The 21,592-nt window shown below is 42.2% G+C and overlaps 1 protein-coding gene across 1 annotated transcript in view; it reads left to right on the top strand.

The window, feature by feature from the left end:
* Window positions 1–21,592, top strand: part of NEDD4L (NEDD4 like E3 ubiquitin protein ligase) — a 365,727-nt gene that overhangs the window by 16,324 nt on the left and 327,811 nt on the right. The gene's annotated exons all lie outside the window — the stretch shown is intronic.

Below are 21,592 nucleotides of genomic sequence, written 5' to 3'. Positions count from 1 at the left end.
TTTTTTAATTTCCTTTCTCTCTGACCACAGTGCTCTCTGCTGACTCCTCTGTCCATTTTAGGAACTGTCCAGAGTACGAGCAGGGGTGTGGAAATTTTATAAAAAAAACTACTTGTCCACGGGACTAAAATGGAGCAAAATCTACTTGTCCCTCATGAAGATTCACTTGTCCGGGCCAATTTTCGCTTTTACGCTCTGATTTTTTCCTCCTCGCCCTATAATAGCCATAATTACCTACTATAAGGATACCTTTTTATTTTTCAATAACATATTCTCCGAACCAAAAATTCTATATTAGGGGAAGTGAAATTGAAATAGTAAAAGCTAATTTAGCAGATTTGGTGGTTTTCTTTTCTGCGCCATTTACCTTGTGGTTGAGATAACATGTTAGTTTCATACTTTAGGTCGCCTGATTACAGCGATACCAGATTTGTATAGTTTACGTCATGTATTACTAATTTAAAAAAAATTCAGAACTTTTTAGAATTTTTATAATTGTCATTTTTTGACCCCTGTAACTTTTTTTTTCCGCATACCAGGCTAAATTTTTGCGCCATAATCTGTTTTTTGTATCGGTACCATTTTGGTATTGATCTGACTTTTTAATCGCTTTTTTACTTTTTTTCTGGGGATATTATAAAAATTGCAATTCTGTGTATTTATTATTATTTTTTTTTTCATTTACCGTACGGGATACATAATATTACATTTAAATAGGTCGTACAATTACGCACAAAGCAATACCAAATATGTTTATTTTTATTATGTTTGCATGTTTTTATATAGCAAAAGGGGGTCATTTGAACTTTTAACATGGAAGTGTTTTTTTTTTTTTTTACTTTTATTAAAACTTTTATTTATTTATTTTTTTATACACTTTATTAATCTGTATGAGGAATCTAATGATTCCTCCTATAAGTCAAATAGAGTTCTATTGAACCCAATTGATATGTGTGCTCTGTGATCCATTGATAGAGCCTAGTCCAGCCAGGATCTATCAATGACAGAGCCGGGACAGCAGGGAACAGAGATAAGCCCTCCGTCTACCTCTATAGTGGATCTCGCCCCCCCCCCCCCGCGCTCACTCTGCGGTGGGGAGGGGGCGATCCACCCCACTAGCCCACCAGGGAGCATTCACATGTCCCATTAGACGCCGCTGTCAGCTTTGACAGCGACGATCTAAAGGGTTAATAGCCAGCATGCTGGCTATTAGCGGCGGCCCCGGCTACTGAAATCAGACGGGGGCTGCAGAGTATAGAGCGGACAGGAGTCCGGAGCCCGCTCTATACATACTGCTGAGCGTTGCATGCTAGTTATTATCGGCGGTGTGAAACTTGCGCCCCGTGCAGACGTGCGACCACTACTCCCCTCAGCTCTCCGAACGTTTCTGAAGCTAGAGCTGGGGGGAGCGAAGGCAGAGGACACAGGTCTGCATGGGGAGCAAGAAGCCACGCCCCCTCATCTACCCCCCCCCCCCCCCGCAGGTCTGCATTGCAGAAAGAAGGCAGAGCAGGGCGAGGGAAAAATTCACCTGCCCGCCACCCGGAACTACATGTCCCGGGCGTCGGGCGATAGGAATTCCCCATCCCTGTAGGAGCAAATCCCCATAGCAACCGTCTCCTTCTCCGGACAGTTCCTAAAATGGACAGAGGTGTCAGCAGAGAGCACTGTGGTCAGACAGAAAGGAAATTCAACAAGAAATGAACTTCCTGTGGAGCATTCAGCAGCTGATAAGTACTGGAAGGATAAATATTTTTAAAGGATTAAGATTAAATAACATTTTTAATTTACAAATCTGCTTAACTTTCTGGCACCGGATGATTGAAAAAAAAAATGTTTACCCCTTTAAAGGGGTAGTCCAGTGGTGAAAAACTTATCCCCTATCCTAAGGATAGGGGATAAGTTTGAGATCGCGGGGGGTCCGACCGCTGGGGCCCCCTGCGATCTCTCTGTACGGGGCCCCGGCTCTCCGCTGAGATAGCGGGTGTCGACCCCCGCACGAGGCGGCGGCCGACACGCCCCCTCAATACATCTCTATGGCAGAGCCGGAGATTGCCGAAGGCAGCGCTTCGGCTCTGCCATAGAGTTGTATTGAGGGGGCGTGTCGGCCACCGCCTCGTGCGGAGGTCGACACGCCCCCTTCCAGCGGGCTGTCGGGGCTCCGTACAGGAGATCGCGGGGGGCCCCAGGGGTCGGACCCCCCGCGATCTGCAACTTATCCCCTATCCTTAGGATAGGGGATAAGTTGCTCACCACTGAATCACCACTGGACTACTCCTTTAAGACCCTTCAACAGGGATATTCTAAAAATAATTAAAAAATTTCAATTGTAAAATATTTTTATTTTTTTTATACATTTTTAAAAACATTAGCTCTGTTCCCAGGCCCTTGTGCCTCTAAGACGCCCCATTGCTGTTTACGTGTCTGTAGGAAGATACCGGATGGCACCACTAGATATACACTCAATAACGATTATCAGGTGGGAATAACAAGTGGTAGTGCGCCAGGTACGCAACGAAAACAGGGAGTCTCCGGAGGTGCTAGGATGTAATATTAGGGTAGACCTTAGCATAAACTGTATTCTGTAGAAAAATTGAATATCTTGAACTCACCGCTCAATACAGGACTCAAGTCCTTTTCAGACAAGCCGGGGGACCAGGACTGCAGACGTGCGTGGGCGCTCAGAGCGCCCACGCACGTCTGCAGTCCTGGTCCCCCGGGTTGTCCGAAAAGGAGTTTTGAGTCCTGTATTGAGCGTTGAGTGCAGAAAGTTCTATTTTTCTACAGTATAGAAGCGTGTTTACAGATACCGTGTGTAGGAGAAGTAAAATCTGCTGGTATTGGGGGTTTGTCTTGAATTTTTCTAAATAAAACCAGTGTTACCACTTTAGGTCACACAGTCCCCCGGCTGTTGTTGTCGCCGCCGCCGTCGTCTTCTTCAGGCTTCACCTGTTTTACTGGGTCTGAGGAAGGTATCTGGGAGAATGAGAAGAGCATCATACCTGCAATGTGGTTCTGCTCATAGAACAGGTAATTCCGAGAGCAACGTCTCTCCCAGCTGCCAGGGAAATAGCTCGAATTCATTAGCTGCAATCTGCTTTGTCACTGAGAGAAATCTCATAGACGACATATAAAACACATCAGTGTATTCTTCAATTACCGCTGTATTCACGTACCGTAAATAACAGACTCAAAGTGCGGCAAGGAAAATAAGCCTTTATCTGATAGAAAAGAACAATTTCACCTCCCGCTTCCCCCCCCCCCCCCTACCATTCACCATAGAGGACTATTATAGTAGTTATATTCCTAAACAGAGCAGACAGTATTCTAGCAGTTATATATTATTGTACAGGAAAGACAGTATTATATTTATTATAGTTATTCTTATACATAGGGACAGTATTATTGTTGTCATATTATTGTATATAGGAGGCAGTATTATAGTAGTTATATTCTTGTATATGGGAGGTAGTATTATAGTAGTTATATTCTTGTATACAGGAGCAGTATTATAGTAGTTATATTCTTGTATATAGAAGTATTATAGTAGTTATATTCTTGTACACAGGAGGCAGTTTTATAGTAGTTATATTCTTTGTATATAGGAGCAGTATTATAGTAGTTACATTCTTGTATGTAGGGAGCAGTATTATAGTAGTTATATTCTTGGACATAGGAGACAGTATTATAGTAGTTATATTCTTGTACATAGGAGGCAGTTTTATAGTAGTTATATTCTTGTATATAGGAGACAGTATTATAGTAGTTATATTCTTGTACGTAGGGAGCAGTATTATAGTAGTTATATTCTTGGACATAGGAGACAGTATTATAGTAGTTATATTCTTGTATATAGGAGGCAGTATTATAGTAGTTATATTCTTGTATACAGGAGCAGTATTATAGTAGTTATATTCTTGTGTATATATAAGTATTATAGTAGATATATTCTTGTACATAGGGGCAGTATTATAGTAGTTATATTCTTGTACATAGAGGGCAGTATTATAGTAGTTATATTCTTGTACATAGGAGGCAGTTTTATAGTAGTTATATTCTTGTATATAGGAGCAGTATTATAGTAGTAATATTCTTGTACATAGGAGCAGTATTATAGTAGTTATATTCTTGTATATAGGAGGCAGCATTATAGTAGTTATATTCTTGTATATAGGAGCAGTATTATAGTAGAAATATTCTTATATATAGGAAGCAGTATTATAGTAGTTATATTCTTGTATATAGGAGCAGTATTATAGTAGTTATATTCTTGTACATAGGAGCAGTATTATAGTAGTAATATTCTTGTATATAGGAGGCAGTATTATAGTAGTTATATTCTTGGACATATGAGCAGTATTATAGTAGTTATATTCTTGTATATAGGAGCAGTATTATAGTAGTTATATTCTTGTATATAGGAGGCAGTATTATAGTAGATATATTCTTGTATATAGGAGACAGTATTATAGTAGTTATATTCTTGTATATAGGAGGCAGTATTATAGTAGTAATATTCTTGTACATAGGAGGCAGTTTTATAGTGGTTATATTCTTGTACATAGGAGCAGTATTATAGTAGTTATATTCTTGTATATAGGAGGCAGTATTATAGTAGTTATATTCTTGTACATATGAGCAGTATTATAGTAGTTATATTCTTGTACATAGCAGAATGACAATGATTTGTGCATTCTGCCCCCTTGGAGCAGCATCTCTAATTCTTTCCTAGTCTCTTTCTTCCCTCTTGTAATAGAGATTTGTGTCTCATACCCTTGATCTCTTGGACTTCAGAGGCCTCCGGCATCTGTAATGGTTATTCTGATGTTTTTGACCTCATGGGTGGAAAGGTTAATTGACACCAAGCTGAAGAACAAGTTTTTGGATTACTGCACCATTCTGGGAATGTTAAAGGTGAAGAAGCCCCTGACAGGGTTATATAGACACAGAGAGACAGGTGTCTATAATGTATTACAATACTTCTATTGTTTTCTATATTGCTATTATTTTGGGATTTTGTTAAAGATTTACCATGGATTTCACCTGCTGCTAAAATATTAATTACAAAAATAAATCCATAAGGAACAAACAAGACAAATCTGCAGATGGACGGGAGTTCTGCTGGTTTGTCTACTTTAGTGTTTTCCAACCAGTGTGCCTCCAGCTGTTGCTAAACTATAACTTCCAGCATGCTCAGACAGCCTTTAGCGGACATCAATTAGCGGCCGATGATCATGCCCCAACCGCGAGGTTGCTGATTGGCTGCGGTGGTCATGTGACACCAGAGCACTGACCAAAGACATCCACTGCTGAACACAGTGGCAGAACGGGGGTCAGTGTAGGGGGAAACTAATGGCTGTGACACGGCGAGAGATGAGGGGACATTAATGACTGACTCAGGGGGAGATGAGGGGAAACTAATGACAGTGACACAGAGGGAGTTGAGGGGACCCTATGACTGTGACACAGGTATAGATGAGGGGGAAACTAATGACGGTGACACAGGGAGATGAGGGGACCCTATGACTGTGACACAGGTATAGATGAGGGGGAAACTAATGACTGTGACACGGAGAGATGAGGGGACCCTATGACTGTGACACAGGTATAGATGAGGGGGAAACTAATGACGGTGACACAGGGAGATGAGGGGACCCTATGACTGTGACACAGGTATAGATGAGGGGGAAACTAATGACTGTGACACGGAGAGATGAGGGGACCCTATGACTGTGACACAGGTATAGATGAGGGGGAAACTAATGACGGTGACACAGGGAGATGAGGGGACCCTATGACTGTGACACAGGTATAGATGAGGGGGAAACTAATGACTGTGACACGGAGAGATGAGGGGACCCTATGACTGTGACACATGGGGAGATGAGGGGACATAGAAACATAGAATGTGTCGGCAGATAAGAACCATTTGGCCCATCTAGTCTGCCCAATAATCTGAATCCTATCAATAGTCCCTGGCCCTATCTTATATGAAGGATAGCCTTATACCTATCCCTATCTTATATGAAGGATAGCCTTATACCTATCTCTATCTTATATGAAGGATAGTCTTATACCTATCCCTATCTTATATGAAGGATAGCCTTATACCTATCTCTATCTTATATGAAGGATAGCCTTATGCCTATCCCTATCTTATATGAAGAATAGCCTTATACCTATCCCTAGTTTATAAGAAGGATAGCCTTATACCTATCCCTATTTTATATGAAGGATAGCCTTATACCTATCTCTATCTTATATGAAGGATAGTCTTATGCTTATCCCATGCATGTTTAAACTCCTTCACTGTATTTGCAGCGACCACTTTTACAGGAAGGCTATTACTTTTAGGAAGTATTAATGACTGTGACACATGGGGAGATGAGGGAGCACTAATGACCGATCATATGACGTCATGTTACATCTAACTCCTAACTCTCTTTTTTTCTAGCTTTTAGATTAATACCAGATTTGTCACTCCCTGCAATAATGTCAGAGAAAGGGAAGTAGAATTCAGTCATTTCCCTCATATTAGCGTAGACTCGGGTAGGTTTTCTATGGCAGCCTGTATTCCGCCTTTGTCGCAGCAGACGCAGTTGCCAGGTGTCATTATCTTGATGCCTGATGTGAATCAATGTGAAGGTTTTTTTTCCACTATAAAATTATTTTGGCATTGTGCGATGGAAAAAAGGAGGATTGGAGAACAAAGATTTCCTTTCTTGTTATTGCTGTGACTTCTAGGCCACTGAAGGAAGCCAGGACATGATCAATATCCCAGACATGTGAGCCTTAAACCTCTCAGGCCTCCTGCTTTGTAGTCCATATTATCAGGTGAGGTTATAGCTACATGCCAAATTACAATGTTCTAATAAAAAAAGCGGTCACTTAAAGGGAATTTGTCCCCTTTAAAGTCCAGTTCACAGGTATCAGGTTATAGAGCAGGAGGAGCTGAGCAGATTGATATATATAGTCCGATATAATTTGTCATTTATTCGTATAAATCTCTGCTCATTCTTGGATAAGTTGTATTGTGCATTTGTGTTACTCACGGAGTAGGACCGCCCACTTGACTACTTAACCCAGAACAGTGTTTTCCAACCAAGATGCCTCCAGCTGTGGCAAAACTTCAACTCCCAGCATGCCAGGACAGCCATTGGCTGTCTGGGCATGCTGGGAGTTGTAGTTTTGCCACAGCTGGAGGCACCGTGGTTGGGAAACACTGGCCCAGAAGGATCAGAGATGAACAATATGGAATAATACGTTATCGTGGAACTTTTCCCATTAAACTATATATCCATCTGTTCGGCTCCTCCTGCTCTATAACCTGATACCTGTGGATTGTACTGAATTTTCTAAGGACAATCTAACACGACAAAAACACTAGGTTATCCCAAGAACAAGACTGTGGAGAGGTGGATGTAAGATTTGAACAAAAACTATTGTTTTTGAGTAGTTTTTAAAAGGGATTCACCGAAATTTCAGCCACCGAAAATAATCGTCTGAAAATAAATTTTTCTTGGCTAAGGGAATTTTCCTGCTGATATTTTCGGTGGGCGTGGATTAACCACTAGTTGATGCTGGGCGTACATGTACGCCCTTGGCACCTTGACGAGAGAGCAGGAGCTGCGCTTGCCCCAGCTGGTCCCAGCTGCTATCAGCCAAGAACCCACGAGTAACGGCGGACATCAGCGATCGCAATTGCAGTATCTGCAATCTAAAGATTGCAATACATAGTCCCCTGTAAAAAAAGAAAATTACAAATTTTATAAAAGTGAAGAAGCCCTTCCTCAAATAAAAATAAAATTCCCCTCTTTTCCTATTAAAAATAAATTAATTAATTAAATCGACATACTTGGTATTGCCGGGTGCAGAAATGTCCCATCTATAAAAACATTAAAGGGGTTATCCAGGCAAAAACTTTTTTTTATATATCAACTGGCTTGCTGTTTTCTGTCTAACTGCTTTCTGATGACTCGCGTCCCGGGAGCTGTCCAGCTCCTATAGGGATATTTTTCCATCATGCAAGGGATATTCTCCCATCATGCACAGCTCCCGGGACGTGACATCATCATTGAGCAGTTAGGCAGAAAACTTCAGAAGCTAATAACTATTGGAAGGATTAAGATTTTTTAATAGAAGTAATTTACAAATCTGTTTAACTTTCCGGAGCCAGTTGATATATAAAAAAAAGTTTTTGCCTGGAATACCCCTTTAATGATCCCATACAGTGAATGGCATAAACATAAAAAAAAAACAATGGCCAAAAACATTAATTTTTAATCACATTATATATCAGAAAGTTTTTTTTATTGAAAGCAATCAAAAATACTCCATCAAAACAATAATGGTACCGATAAAAACTACAGTTCACGGCGCAAAAAAACAAGCCCTCATATGGGTCTGTAAGGGGAAAAATAAAAAAGTTATGGCTCTTAGAAAGAGGCAAGGAGGAAAAAGTGAAAAAGCTAAATTAGAATATTCCTGTGGGCTTAGTCCTTAAAGGGGTACTCCTGTGGAAAACTTTTGGTGCCAGAAAGTTAAACATATTTGTAAATTACTTCTATTAAAAAATCTTAATCCTTCCAGTACTTATTAGCTGCTGAATACTACAGAGGAAATAATTTTCTTTTTGGAACACAGAGCTCTTTGCTGACATCACGAGCACAGTGCTCTCTGCTGACATCTCTGACCATTTTAAGAACTGTCCAGAGTAGGAGAAAATCCCCATAGCAAACATATGCTGCTCTGGATAAAAATGGACAGAGATGTCAGCCGAGAGCACTGTGCTCGTGATTAAGCAGAGAGCTCTGTGTTCCAAAAATAAAAGAATTTCCTCTGTAGTATTCAGCAGCTAATATGTACTGGAAGGATTAAGATTTTTTAATAGAAGTAATTTACAAATCTTCTTAACTTTCTGGCACCAGTTGATTTAAAAAAAAAAAAAAAGGGGGGGGGGGGGGTTTCCACCGAAATAACCCTTTAAGGGGTTACTTAGGCAAGTCTGGCAGAAGAAGCGCAATGGGCGCCAAGTACCAGCAGGATCACCACATCTCTCCCAGCATCGGCACATCTGAAGCAGGGCCAGTACGTAATGCTGAGCCTTGTCTGGTTTAGTGTACAGGGCAGGATGTTTATTTTATAATAATAATAATTATTGAGTTTTTAATTTCAGATTACTTAAATTCACAAATTTAACAAAAAAATTCTGATAATACAATTTTACAAAAACTATATTAAAGGACATCTATAGTGCAAAATAACTTATCCCCTATCCGAAGGATAGGGGATAAGTTATAGATCGCGGGGGGTCCGAGCGCTGGGGCCCTCTGCGATCTTCGGTACGGGGCCGCGGCAATGTACAGGAAAGGGGGCGTTCTGTCCCCGCATGACACGGCAGCCGACACGCCCCCTCCATGTACCCCATAGAGATACATGGAGGGGAAGTGTCTGCCGCGGCTTTCTGCTGGGGACGAAACTTCACTTCCTGCAGACTGCCGCACCGTCCAGGAGATCCCAGGGGGCCCCAGCGCTCGGACTCCCAGCGATCTAGAACTTATCCCCTATCCTTTGGATAGGGGATAAGTTATTTTGCGCTGGAGTACTCCTTTAAAAAGAAAGTGGGCGGGGCAATGCATTTTTCAGTTTTCAGCCAAGCACAACGTAAATTTTTTGTTTTCGCCCAAAATTTCCCTTTCAGTGCACCCCTAGTGGTGTTTCCAGGTGCAGTTTGATGGTGTTTTGTGGTGCCAAGTCTACAGAATTTTACGGTTTGTAGGGTTAGGAGCGTTTATTGTTTTCTTCTCTACTTTGATATCCTTTTCAGCTGTTCATCTTCCAAAGCTTTCCTTGTCTCTCTTATTATATCATATAAACTTGTTTTCCTCTCTGAGGTGTCGGAATTGCCTTCCTGACTGACAGGTTCTACCAGCGTCCTGATGCCGAGACACATTGTACAATCGAGGTGACAGGATGATTTATAGAACTTGTGGACTCCTTCTGTCTTTATAGAAGAATCTTAAAGTGGTTTGTAATGTCCCAGTACAGGATATAACCCTGTACAGTACTTAGGCCCTATCAGGTTGAGTCCCTCATTGTCATAGAGGCTCTCCTGCAGTGTCTCCCCCAGTACTGAAGCTAGTGTAACTGTATATAATCAGTATAATGTTATGTACTATGTGTATAAAGTATAAAGGACCTTTTGGAGGTATCACCTGTTATGTTCACATGATCTGTTATGTTACCCAGAGAGCACCAGTTGACCACCTGACCTGCAGCTTGACCTATGGGCTTCTTGCTCAGCCCCCCTTTATAAGAGGGGGAGTCATTATAATCTCTCTTTCACCATCACTCCTGCTGAGGAAACACAAAGCACAGACACCTCAGATCCAGCATCCAGTACACCTGGAGGCCACAAGCCTGCATATGTCAGTAAGTCCAGCCATCTATGTCTACGGTCTCTACCTACAACCAAGTCAAGTTACCAGTCAAGTTACTTAAAGTCAGAGTGGCTGCATAGAAATCTGATCCAAAAGGATTGCAAGACCCAGCAAGCTGAAGGGCCCTTTCCGTGTTACTGGCTGACTCTCTGGGATTCTGGCCTAGCTGTAAAGACTGTAAAAACTGTCTGACCTCAGTAAAGCCTCCGTTAACCATAACCTGGTCGTGGACTCTTCTGGCCCTGCCTAACCTTGGGATAACTGGGATATCGTTTGGGTGTTTACCAATCCCCAAAAACCACTCTGGCGTCACGAACATTAGGGGTTAATAACATCTTGCACCTGGGGTTAATATCATCTGCCCCATCCAACTACACCCTTCACGCCCCGTGGTCACCCCACAACTCGGGGTCACCACAGGTTTACCCACAAATACAAGTTATCTGCTATTGTGAGTCTAGAATAACAGCCCTTTAAAGAGGTACTCTGCTGCCCCAGTATTTGGAACATTCTGTTCTGAACCCTTGGAGCAAGCAACGGGGGTTGTGATATCACGGTCACGCCCCTCCTGATACCACGTCACCCCCCCCCTCCCATAGACTTGCATTGAGGGGGTGCGGTGTGACATCACAACCCCCACTGCCCGCACCCAGCATTCTTGAGGGGGTGTGGTGTGACATCACAACCCCCACCACACCCAGCGTAGCTCCCCCCATGATAAAACAGAGAACAGAGCTGCGTGTGTGCCCTGCTGCTCCATTCATTTTATATGGAGACCCACTGAAGATGTCAGTTTCAATATTTGATAATTGAGACTGTTCTCCATTCTGGAGATTGTGGGGCTCCCAGCAGTCAGGACCACCCACCCCTATCAGATGGTTAACTACTTTTCTGAAAGGATTACTTGTATTCCTGGGCAAACCAATTAAGAAAGTAAATAAGGAAACTATGATAAGGAGATCATTCCATTGAATGGTCAATAACGTGTTATATGAATTGAGGGCTACTCTTTGTTGGTGGCCCACCGCTATGCCAAGGAAAGGTGTTGTCGTAATTCAGATTGTGGTTGATAAAAACCTCAGATAATCAGAAAATTGGTCTTGGTGGTGCTGAGAATACACAATGCACATGACTTCATTCATGCTGGGCCGCTCGGATGACATCTGGATGGTAGAATTGGAATATAGTCCATTTAAAGGGGGTAATCCACTGGGAAAAAAATTTTTGTAAATCAACTGGTGCCAGAAAGTTAAACAGATTTGTAAATTACTTATTTAAAACTCTTATTTAAAACTCTTAAGTACTTCCAGTACTTATCAGCTGCTGGATGCTCCACAGGAAGTTCATTTCTTGTTGAATTTCCTTTCTGTCTGACCACAGTGCTCTCTGCTAACACCTCTGTCCATTTTTTTGCAACTGTCCAGAGTAGGAGCAAATTCCCATAGCAAACCTATCCTGCTTTGGATAGTTCCTAAAATGGACAGAGGTGTCAGCAGAGAGCACTGTGGTCAGACAGTAAAGAAATTCAACAAGAAATGAACTTCCTGTGGCGCATACAGCAGCAGATAAGTACTGGAAGTACTTAAGAGTTTTAAATAAGGAATTTACAAATGTGTTTAACTTTCTGGCACCAGATGATTTAAAAAATAAAATAAAATTTAAAACGTTTTCCAGGGGAGTACCCCTTTTAAAGTTAGGTTGTAGCTAAAGTACAATGGTTATGTCCACTCCCATAGGAGATTTCTTTCAAAACTTCACTCTCTGCCTCATGCTGGGAGCTGTAGTACCTGATTTAATAGACAGATCGCAGCGAGTGTCAGAAGTTACATTCGCTGCGATCTGACTACTCCCAACATGGATCTGCGTACTCCATGTTGGGAGTAGTAGTACCTGCAGTTAAGGACACATCACAGTGGATGTCACTACTGACACCCGATGCGATCGTCCTGTCTATAGCAGAGATGGAGCGACTCTATACAGCACTCGCATCCCTGCTCTGTACTCCGGCCACTCACTCATTCCCTCATATTTCCCTCTGAGAGCGGTGATTGGCTGCAACCATCCGGCCAATCCCCACTCTGGGCGGAAAATATGAATGAGTGATGTTCTATTCACGTTTCTGGCCAGAGTATAGTGCAGAGATGCGAGCGCTGTATAGAGCCGCATCTCTGCTATATTATGGACGATTGCATCGGGTGTCAGAGACCCGGGGCGATATGTCTATTACTACAGGTACTACTACTCCCATCATGGAACTGTCTGTCCCATGCTAGGAGTAGTAGTACTACCTAAAAAATAGAGAAAAAAAAGTGAAACACACACACACTTTATTAAACATTTAATTAAAATGTAGTTATAAAATTTTTTGATTTCGTTAAATAAATTTTTTACCAACACTACTGCATCCCTTTTTTTTTTTTTTGGGGTACCAAAAAAAAAATGCCAAAAGATGCCAAAAAATGCAATTTCCACACAAATGAAAAAACGCCAGATGCAGGAAATTGCACTGGCGTTTTTTCAGGTGTTTTTTTTTTTTTTAACCCAAAAAAACGCAGGACAAAAAACGAAGTAGAAACTTAGCCTTTGGGTGATTTTTCAGTGAAGCCCGATTCACTGTGGCCAATTCATCAGCTGATCGCAGGGATGTCGCGACAATGCAGATCTAATGTTGACTGGATAATCGCTGGATAATGGAGTAAAGCTGCAAAACCAGACACAACTCGGGCAACGGTAGGGAGCGGAAGCAAGCAGCCATGTTTTTCTCCTAGTCTCTTGACTGATTTGTCCTATAATAAACTCTGGACTGCGGAAGAGTGTAGAACCATGGTGGCGCACCCAAAGGTCATGGATAGACATCAGGATGAGCCCCCAAACCACCAACCATCCTGTTCCACCTTTTTCCTGTCATGTTGGCCGGTTGTCAGCTTCTGAAACTTTCCTGGCAAATCCTACTTGGCCGTGGAATTTATTAAATAAAGAATGAAAATATGGACAAATACCATTAATGTTCTTTAAATAGCTTCAAGCATCTGCCACGGAGCAAGGTTTCCAGCGCGGAACGTGGTGCAGTAACCATAACAGTGCTGGCAGGAATTACTTATTGGCGGTAGAAGTCACGTTTTTCATATATCTTGACTTTGCAGTGCAGGGGATGGCGTCTGACATTATACAGACTGGGTTTCGCTCCAACCCTTTTCAGATCCCTAACGTGTTCACAATACCTACTGTGCCTAGCAACGATGTTTATACCTGGCAGACAAGCCAGATATGCTTGGTCGTTACAGTACGCTCTAGGTGGCACAGTGTTCAGGTGAAGGGAGACTCCTGGCAGAAATAATCTATGCAGGGTGCAAGGCTTAGCGCTATTTTTTTCCAACCAGGGTGCCTCCAGCAGTTGCAAAACTACAACTCCCAGCATGCCCAGACAGCCTGTCGGCTGTCTGGGCATGCTGGGAGTTGTAGTTTTGCAACAGCTGGAGGCACCCTGGTTGGAAAACACTGGCTTGGCACATAAGTCAAAGTAATCCTCCTTTTTGTTTGTTCATTGTTTTACTTTAAAAAAAAAAAAAAAAAAAAAAAAAAAAAAAAGGGAAGAAGCAGAAAAAAATGTAGTTACACATGACCGCACGATCAGACTACATGGCATTTGTTTGTAGTCTGTTACCATGGAGACACATAGGTCTAAATGGGAACTGAACATCAGCATTCAGAATCATAGCTAGTAGAGATGAGCGAACTTACAGTAAATTCGATTCGTCACGAACTTCTCGGCTCGGCAGTTGATGACTTTTCCTGCGTAAATTAGTTCAGCCTTCAGGTGCTCCGGTGGGCTGGAAAAGGTGGATACATTTCTAGGAAAGAGTCTCCTAGGACCCGATCCACCTTTTCCAGCCCACCGGAGCACCTGAAAGCTGAACTAATTTATGCAGGAAAAGTCATCAACTGCCGAGCCGAGAAGTTTGTGACGAATCAAATTTACTGTAAATTCGCTCATCTCTAATAGCTAGGCTTTCCTTCAGCCACAATTCAGACTGAAAGGGGTACTCCGGTGGAAAACTTTTTTTTTTTTTTTTAATCAACTGGTGCCAGAAAGTTAAACAGATTTGTAAATTACTTCTATTAAAAAATCTTAATCCTTCCAGTACTTATTAGCAGCTGTGTAATACAAAGAAAGTTCTTTTCTTTTTGAGAAAGCGTTCTGGTTAACGGGAAGCTGTTGGTGTAATCCTCTCTGCTGTGACCTGCTACCAAGCAATAAAGAAGCGGTTTTATTTTGCACTATAGCCTGGAGTGCCGCCTGCTTTTTTCTACTCCTTGGAATATCTTTTTTCTTTTTGAATTTTCTTTTCTGTCTGACCACAGTGCTCTCTGCTGACACCTCTGTCCAGAGCAGAAACAAATCCCCATAGCAAACCTCTCCTGCTCCGGACAGTTCCTAACATGGACAGAGGTGTCAGCAGAGAGCACTGTGGTCAGACAGAAAGGAAATCCAAAAAGAAAAGAATTTCCTCTGTAGTATACAGCTGCTAAAAAGTCCTGGAAGGATTAAGATTTTTTTTTTTTTTTTTATAGAAATTATTTACAAATCTGTTTAACTTTCTGGCACCAGTTGATTTAAAAAAAAATAAAAAAAATAAGAGGTTTTTCACCGGAGCACCCCTTTTAAAAAAGCTGCATGGAACAAGATGCACGGTGAATTGATGTCATACGTACGTTTTATTTATTTATTTATTACATTTGTGTTTCTGAGGTAAATAATCTTCGCTGAATGCCCAAGTGATTAATTATAGAAAAGAGATATAAAGAGATCAATTCCCGGTCTAATCCTCTCATTGTTTTTCCTCTTTTGGAACAGATGCTGGAAGAATTTTTTTTCCCTAGGTATAATTACACGACCATCTACCTGCGCACAGCGGGAGCTCATCTTTTGCATCTACTTCCGAAAGTGCCTTCTATTTTTGGTCGTGCAAAATTAAATCCAGATTACTTAGTACCTCAGGGTGTAAGGCTGTAACGGCACATATATACCAATACGTCACACAGTGCAATGCTTCGGGTGTCTGCTGGGTATGGCAGAAAGCTTTTATCAGTCAGTGGGTGGATCGGGGGAGTCCACATATCATGGATAATCAATCTCCTATCAATAGTAGAAGAAAGAAGCGGCACTCACTAATAGATGCAAGGCTTCTTTAATGTGCGGGGATCAAACTGGATACACGGAGATAGCACCGTGACACAGTGTTTCACCGTCGGCTTCTTCTGGCTCTAGAGCCGGAAGAAGCCGCTGGTGAAACACTGTGTCACTCTACCTGTGGAGCGTCTTCAGCTATCTCCGTGTATCCTGTTTGAGCCCCGCACATTAAAGAAGCCTTGCATCTATTAGTGAGTGCCGCTTATTTCTTCTACTATTGACAGGAGGTTGATTATCCATGATATGTGGACTCCCCCGATCCACCCACTGACTGATAAAAGCTTTCTGCCATACCCAGCAGACACCCGGAGCATTGCACTTTGTGACGTATTGGTAGTGCCGCTTATTTCTTCTACTAGTGACATTGCATTGGACTGGTCATTCGAGCTGAGCACCACTATTTTGGCTCTATTCAGGAGGATCCCTGCGACTGTCACACTAAGTGGGCATTTGGTGCCATTAGTATTGCTGTTGGTGGTGCTCCACTACCTTTTTACCATTTGCCTTAATCAATCTCCGGCCTCATAGTGCTGTAGGTTATACTTACCCCCGATGACAAAAGGTTGGCATCTGATGACCAATATTTATTGACATTTTTTTTCCACTCATGTAGGTAGAACACTACCCCAAATACTGTCCACCTTGTTGCATTCCCAAAAGAAATAAAAGGCTCAATCCAGACTACACCATAAATTCAGACCCCCAACATCAGTCCCCAAAATAAATACAGACTGCAGACCCAAAGTGTTTTCACAGCTCTGACCAGACCTTGCTGTTACTCATGTCTCCTGCAGTCTTACTAAGTCCCATGCGTTATCATCATGGTACATATAAGGAGTACAGAGGTACAAGATCCAGTACTAGAAATGGCAGAGGGTGGGCAGTAAGGGGCCCAAAGGACACTGAAACTTCAAGCTAAGCCTCAGGGGAGATCCTATAGCAAAAGTGCAATATGGCCAAAATTGCTGCCAAGGAGAAGGCTTGACCAAAACAGGATGCAGGATACCAGAGTGTGGTGTGGGGTGTGATGAAGGGCAGATGTTGTAACCCTTAGGACAGATGGTATTAACCCTTGGTATTCGTCATGCCTGGGCGTGGTTATCCTCTACACCACCCAAGGTATGGCCGCTGGTTCCTGGGCCAGGCACGGGGTAAATTTTCACTCCAATGCAAGGTTATGGAACAATGGCAGCTTTACTGAGGCAGAGAGATGTTATAGTCTTTACAGCTTAGTTAGACCCAAGGAGATGACCAGTGACTTTAGGGGATTTGTGGGCTAGCTGGGACTTGTAGTGGCCTTAGACTCCATTATGCAGTCTCATGCGGACTTTAGAGTTGACAGACTTGACTATGCTGACTAGACTTCTCCCCTGTATTTGCTTACCAGACTTTGACTTTCACCTGAAGGATGGAAGTGTGGCTGCATGGTTAGGTCTTGGTCTCCCTCAGGACACCAAACACTTTCAGGTCTTGACTGTGGTCACTGACACCTTCCCTGGTTACATGACTTAACAGGACTTAAAGACATATTCACTTAAATACAACACATTAACCCTTTATATGAACCATAGTGTGATGAGAGTCCTGAGGAGTGTGGGGCCAGGAGACTGGGCCACCACAAGAGGCTTTAACTTCTTCAAGGTTTTCTGTCTCTCTACTGTTCTGAACTTTCCGGACCAAGGAGGAAAACTCTAGACTAGGCACAGACATTTTACACTAGCTAAACTGATTGACAGGTCTACGCAGCAGGAGCAGAGCTGGAAGGTGTGCAAAAGTCAGCAGACTGAGTAAAACTGGTTCTGAAGGGAGGGGGTAGACTAGGGACTCATCCCTCAGCTGTTCTAGAAACTTCTAGATAGAAAACCTAGCTAGAGACTGTATCATGTGAACGATACATCACCGTTAGTACACTTGTGGTGTCCCGGTACCGTATTTCATACCGTACCTTGTGATGAGGTCCCCAAAGTCAGAGTCCCTAGGAACACTGGGGGTCCTCTTCTTTAGTTAACCCCTCGTCACCCCTTAGTTAGCTAAAATGAGTGTAAATAAAAGTGTAAATATGTATATTTAAGATGCCTACCTTGTTAGCATCGCAGGACCTGCGGGTCATGTGACTTGGTTCACAGAACTCTATGGTTTGCTAAAGGACCTTTGGTGGTTCTAGTCAGGTTATCACCCACAATCCTATGTAACGGTGAGTGACAGCTGACATGGACCAATCTAAAACGGTTCAGCCCCTGCCCATATAAGGGAGCTGCGGCCATTAATCTCTTCTCTTTCCTCGTGGGCTGCTGATGAGGTAGGATCTGCACAGCTGCCATCGGCAACCACTAGGCCAAAGCCTTACGGCCGCGGCCATAATCCAAATTGTGAGTTATTACAATTCCCCGAAATCTTCGCAAGATCACTGGACCTAAACCAACCCCTAAATCCAGCGGATCTATGCAATCCAATTCTCCTACTCCAAAGAGAACTTACCGGTCCCAGCCAACTGTCAGTCATTGCCGTGCTGTATATAGACTCTGTTATCTGGACTGTTACTGTTACTGCATGTACAGAAAATCTTCAGTAAAGTTTCTACAAGTTTTTCAGTTCAGCACCGGTTGTGGACAATCCATTATTCTACACTCACCTATCGCTCTTGGGAAGGGTGGCGATATGCCCAACATTACCTCAGAGTTTTAACCCTCACCCTGGTGTCACGAGTGACAAGGGTTAAATTAACCCCTCATATACTAAAGCAACACCCCAACTACCCTACACCCCCCGAGGCTTACCACACACTCTTGTAATACCCCAGTACAGTTTTGCAGGGTATCCCATGCTTATGTCTTAGGCTGTTAGCAGAGGATTACAAATAGAACATTGCAGCAGCACTCTTGGACAAACATTGGAATTTTTCAATCAAAACGTGTCCCCTTCGCCCCCCCCCCCCCCCCCCCCTTTCACCGAGCGGAGGTCTTCTCATTTCGGATGGGACCCTAACATGCTCATTCCACTCACTTCTGCTAGGTGTATATCCTCTGACTGGGTGACATGCAGGACCCACTGTCAATTAAAAAAATAAATAGATAAATAATAAAGAATCTTCTGTGATCAGTGGCACCCTCTTTAGCCGTGCACCCCTCCCTGTTCAGGAGGTTTTTTTAAATTGATAGATCGTTTTGGTCAAACAACGGAAGCTCTGAGCGCACTGTTTGATCAAGAGTGCTGCTGCAACCTTCTGTTTGTATACTCTGTATTTGTCACAGCAGCGCGCACCCCTGTATTAGGTGGTTGTGCTTCACATAGATTGCAGCTGGAACATGGTAGCGGGACAGGTCATGTGCTAAGTACACGGTGATACTCTGAGTGTGTCATTTAAAAACATAAAAACAATATTAATCATAAGGGAAGGCCCCGCACTCTCCGCAATATCATGGACGTAGCACATTTGCAGTGGATGCATAACTGAACAATGGCCCAGATGTATCAAACTGTGTGAGAGAAAAAGTGGAGGGATTTTCCCATAGCAACCAATCACAGCTCAGCTTTCACTTTACCAGAGCTTGTTAGCTGAGCTGTGATTGGTTGCTGGGGGAAAATCCCTCCACTTTTTCTCTCACACAGTTTGATACATCTGGGCCTATATGTCACTGTGGATAGGAGAATGATTTCACTAGAATATAAGAACTTTTAGTTTGTGTATGATACAATTTTTTTTTAACACTAATCAAATAATTGATTAATTTGATTGAGTTGTGTGTAATCACTTGTAACCATATAAATATGTGACACTTGTAAATCACTGCATTCTTGAGAAAGATGGCGAGAGGCCATTGAAACGTTGTATCCTGAAACATGGATGAATAAAGTGCACGTGTTTTTTCACCATATGGGAATTGCTGCGGAGCTTTTCTGTTTGTGGCTTTCTATCTATCTATCTATCTATCTATCTATCTCATATCTATCTATCTCATATCTATCTATCTCATATCTATCTATCTCATATCTATCTATCTCATATCTATCTATCTCATATCTATCTATCTCATATCTATCTATCTATCTATCTATCTCATATCTATCTATCTATCTATCTATCTCATATCTATCTATCTATCTATCTCATATCTATCTATCTATCTATCTATCTATCTATCTATCTATCTCATATCTATCTATCTATCTCATATCTATCTATCTCATATCTATCTATCTCATATCTATCTATCTCATATCTATCTATCTCATATCTATCTATCTCATATCTATCTATCTCATATCTATCTATCTCATATCTATCTATCTCATATCTATCTATCTCATATCTATCTATCTCATATCTATCTATCTCATATCTATCTATCTCATATCTATCTATCTCATATCTATCTATCTCATATCTATCTATCTCATATCTATCTATCTCATATCTATCTATCTCATATCTATCTATCTCATATCTATCTATCTCATATCTATCTATCTCATATCTATCTATCTCATATCTATCTATCTCATATCTATCTCATATCTATCTATCTATATCTATCTCATAGCTATCTATCTCATATCTATCTAGCTACCACGTATGTATCTATCTCTAATATCTATCTATCTCTGATATATATCTATCTATCTATCTATCTCCAATATCTATCTATCATCTATCTATCTCCAATATCTATCCTTCTATCAGTCTTCCCTTTTACGGTCTGTTGCCTTTACCAGTGCCCATCTGCTAGTCATTTTGTAACCTATCTTGCCCGAAGAGATGAGCGACATTGATTTTTCCATTCAGGTGATTGAAAATCTGGATTTATGATGGCTGCAGTATTCCATTACATGTTAAATGAATAGAAACATTGTATGTCTATTAAATACACTGTATTGTATCTCACGATCTGGCACGCTGCCTGGCATTTTATATGGCAAGCTACTGGATCCTTTATTTTCGTGTGGTCTTTTAGTTTAGGAGCTGCCTTCTCATAGATTGCTTGTGCAGTAAACAAATAACCAGTGTCTTGAGGGGATTGAGTCTTATTAGTTGTGATGCAAGGTTAATAGGATGCCAAGAATATAGTCAGCAGAGTATGTGGGGGAGACTTGTTAAGGCTGCGCCAGGCACCGACCCGACTAAAACAGCACAAAAAAGTGTCTTTTTGTCAGGTCTGCACTGCGCATGCCAAGTGGTGCAGTGTGGCCACCCTGCACTGTACTTACTACTTACACCTGCAAGATTTGATGCTGTCGCACGGACAGACTCTCATGTGCCTTATTTATTAAGGCAGCATCTCTCAATTAGTCTGGCGTGGGAGTGGTGGAACTTTATTAAAAGGGGTACTCCCTCCCCCCAGACATCTTATCCCCTATCCGAAGCATAGGGGATAAGATGTCTGATCGTGGGGGTCCCACCAATTTGGACTCCCACGATCTTGGTTGAATGGAGTTGTGGTGTCCCGGCACCGTATTTCATACTGTGCCTTAGTTATTAGTCTCCAAAGTCAGAGTCCCTAGGACTGTCGGGGTTCGCTTCCCTAATTAACCCCTAGTCACCCCTTAGTAACTTGATATTTATAAATATTATCTGTGTAAATATATGTATATGGTGTTACTCACTTGTTGTAGCATCGCAGGACCTGCGGGTCATGTGACCCGGTTCACAGAACTCTATGGTTTGCTAAAGGACCTTTTAGTGGTTCTAGTCAGGTGATCACCCACAATCCATTCTAACGGTGAGTGACAGCTGATATGGACCAATCCAAAACGGCCAGCCCCTGCCCATATTAGGGAGCTGCGGCCATTTTGTCGCTCTCGGGGTTGCTGACTATGGACGAGGTAGGACCTCTGCAGCTTTCAAGACAATTACTAGGCCAAAGCCTTGCGGCCTAGGCCTGCGCTAGAGACGGATAGTTCTTACAATTCCCCGCTATCTCCGCAAAATCTCTGGACCTAATCCAACCCCTAAATCCAGCGGATC

This window comes from Hyla sarda, chromosome 1, assembly GCF_029499605.1.
Source record: "Hyla sarda isolate aHylSar1 chromosome 1, aHylSar1.hap1, whole genome shotgun sequence".
NCBI classification, from domain to species: Eukaryota; Metazoa; Chordata; class Amphibia; order Anura; family Hylidae; genus Hyla; species Hyla sarda.
The sequence above is the reverse complement of the archived record's forward strand: the minus strand, read 5'-3'. Positions and strand labels throughout refer to the sequence as shown.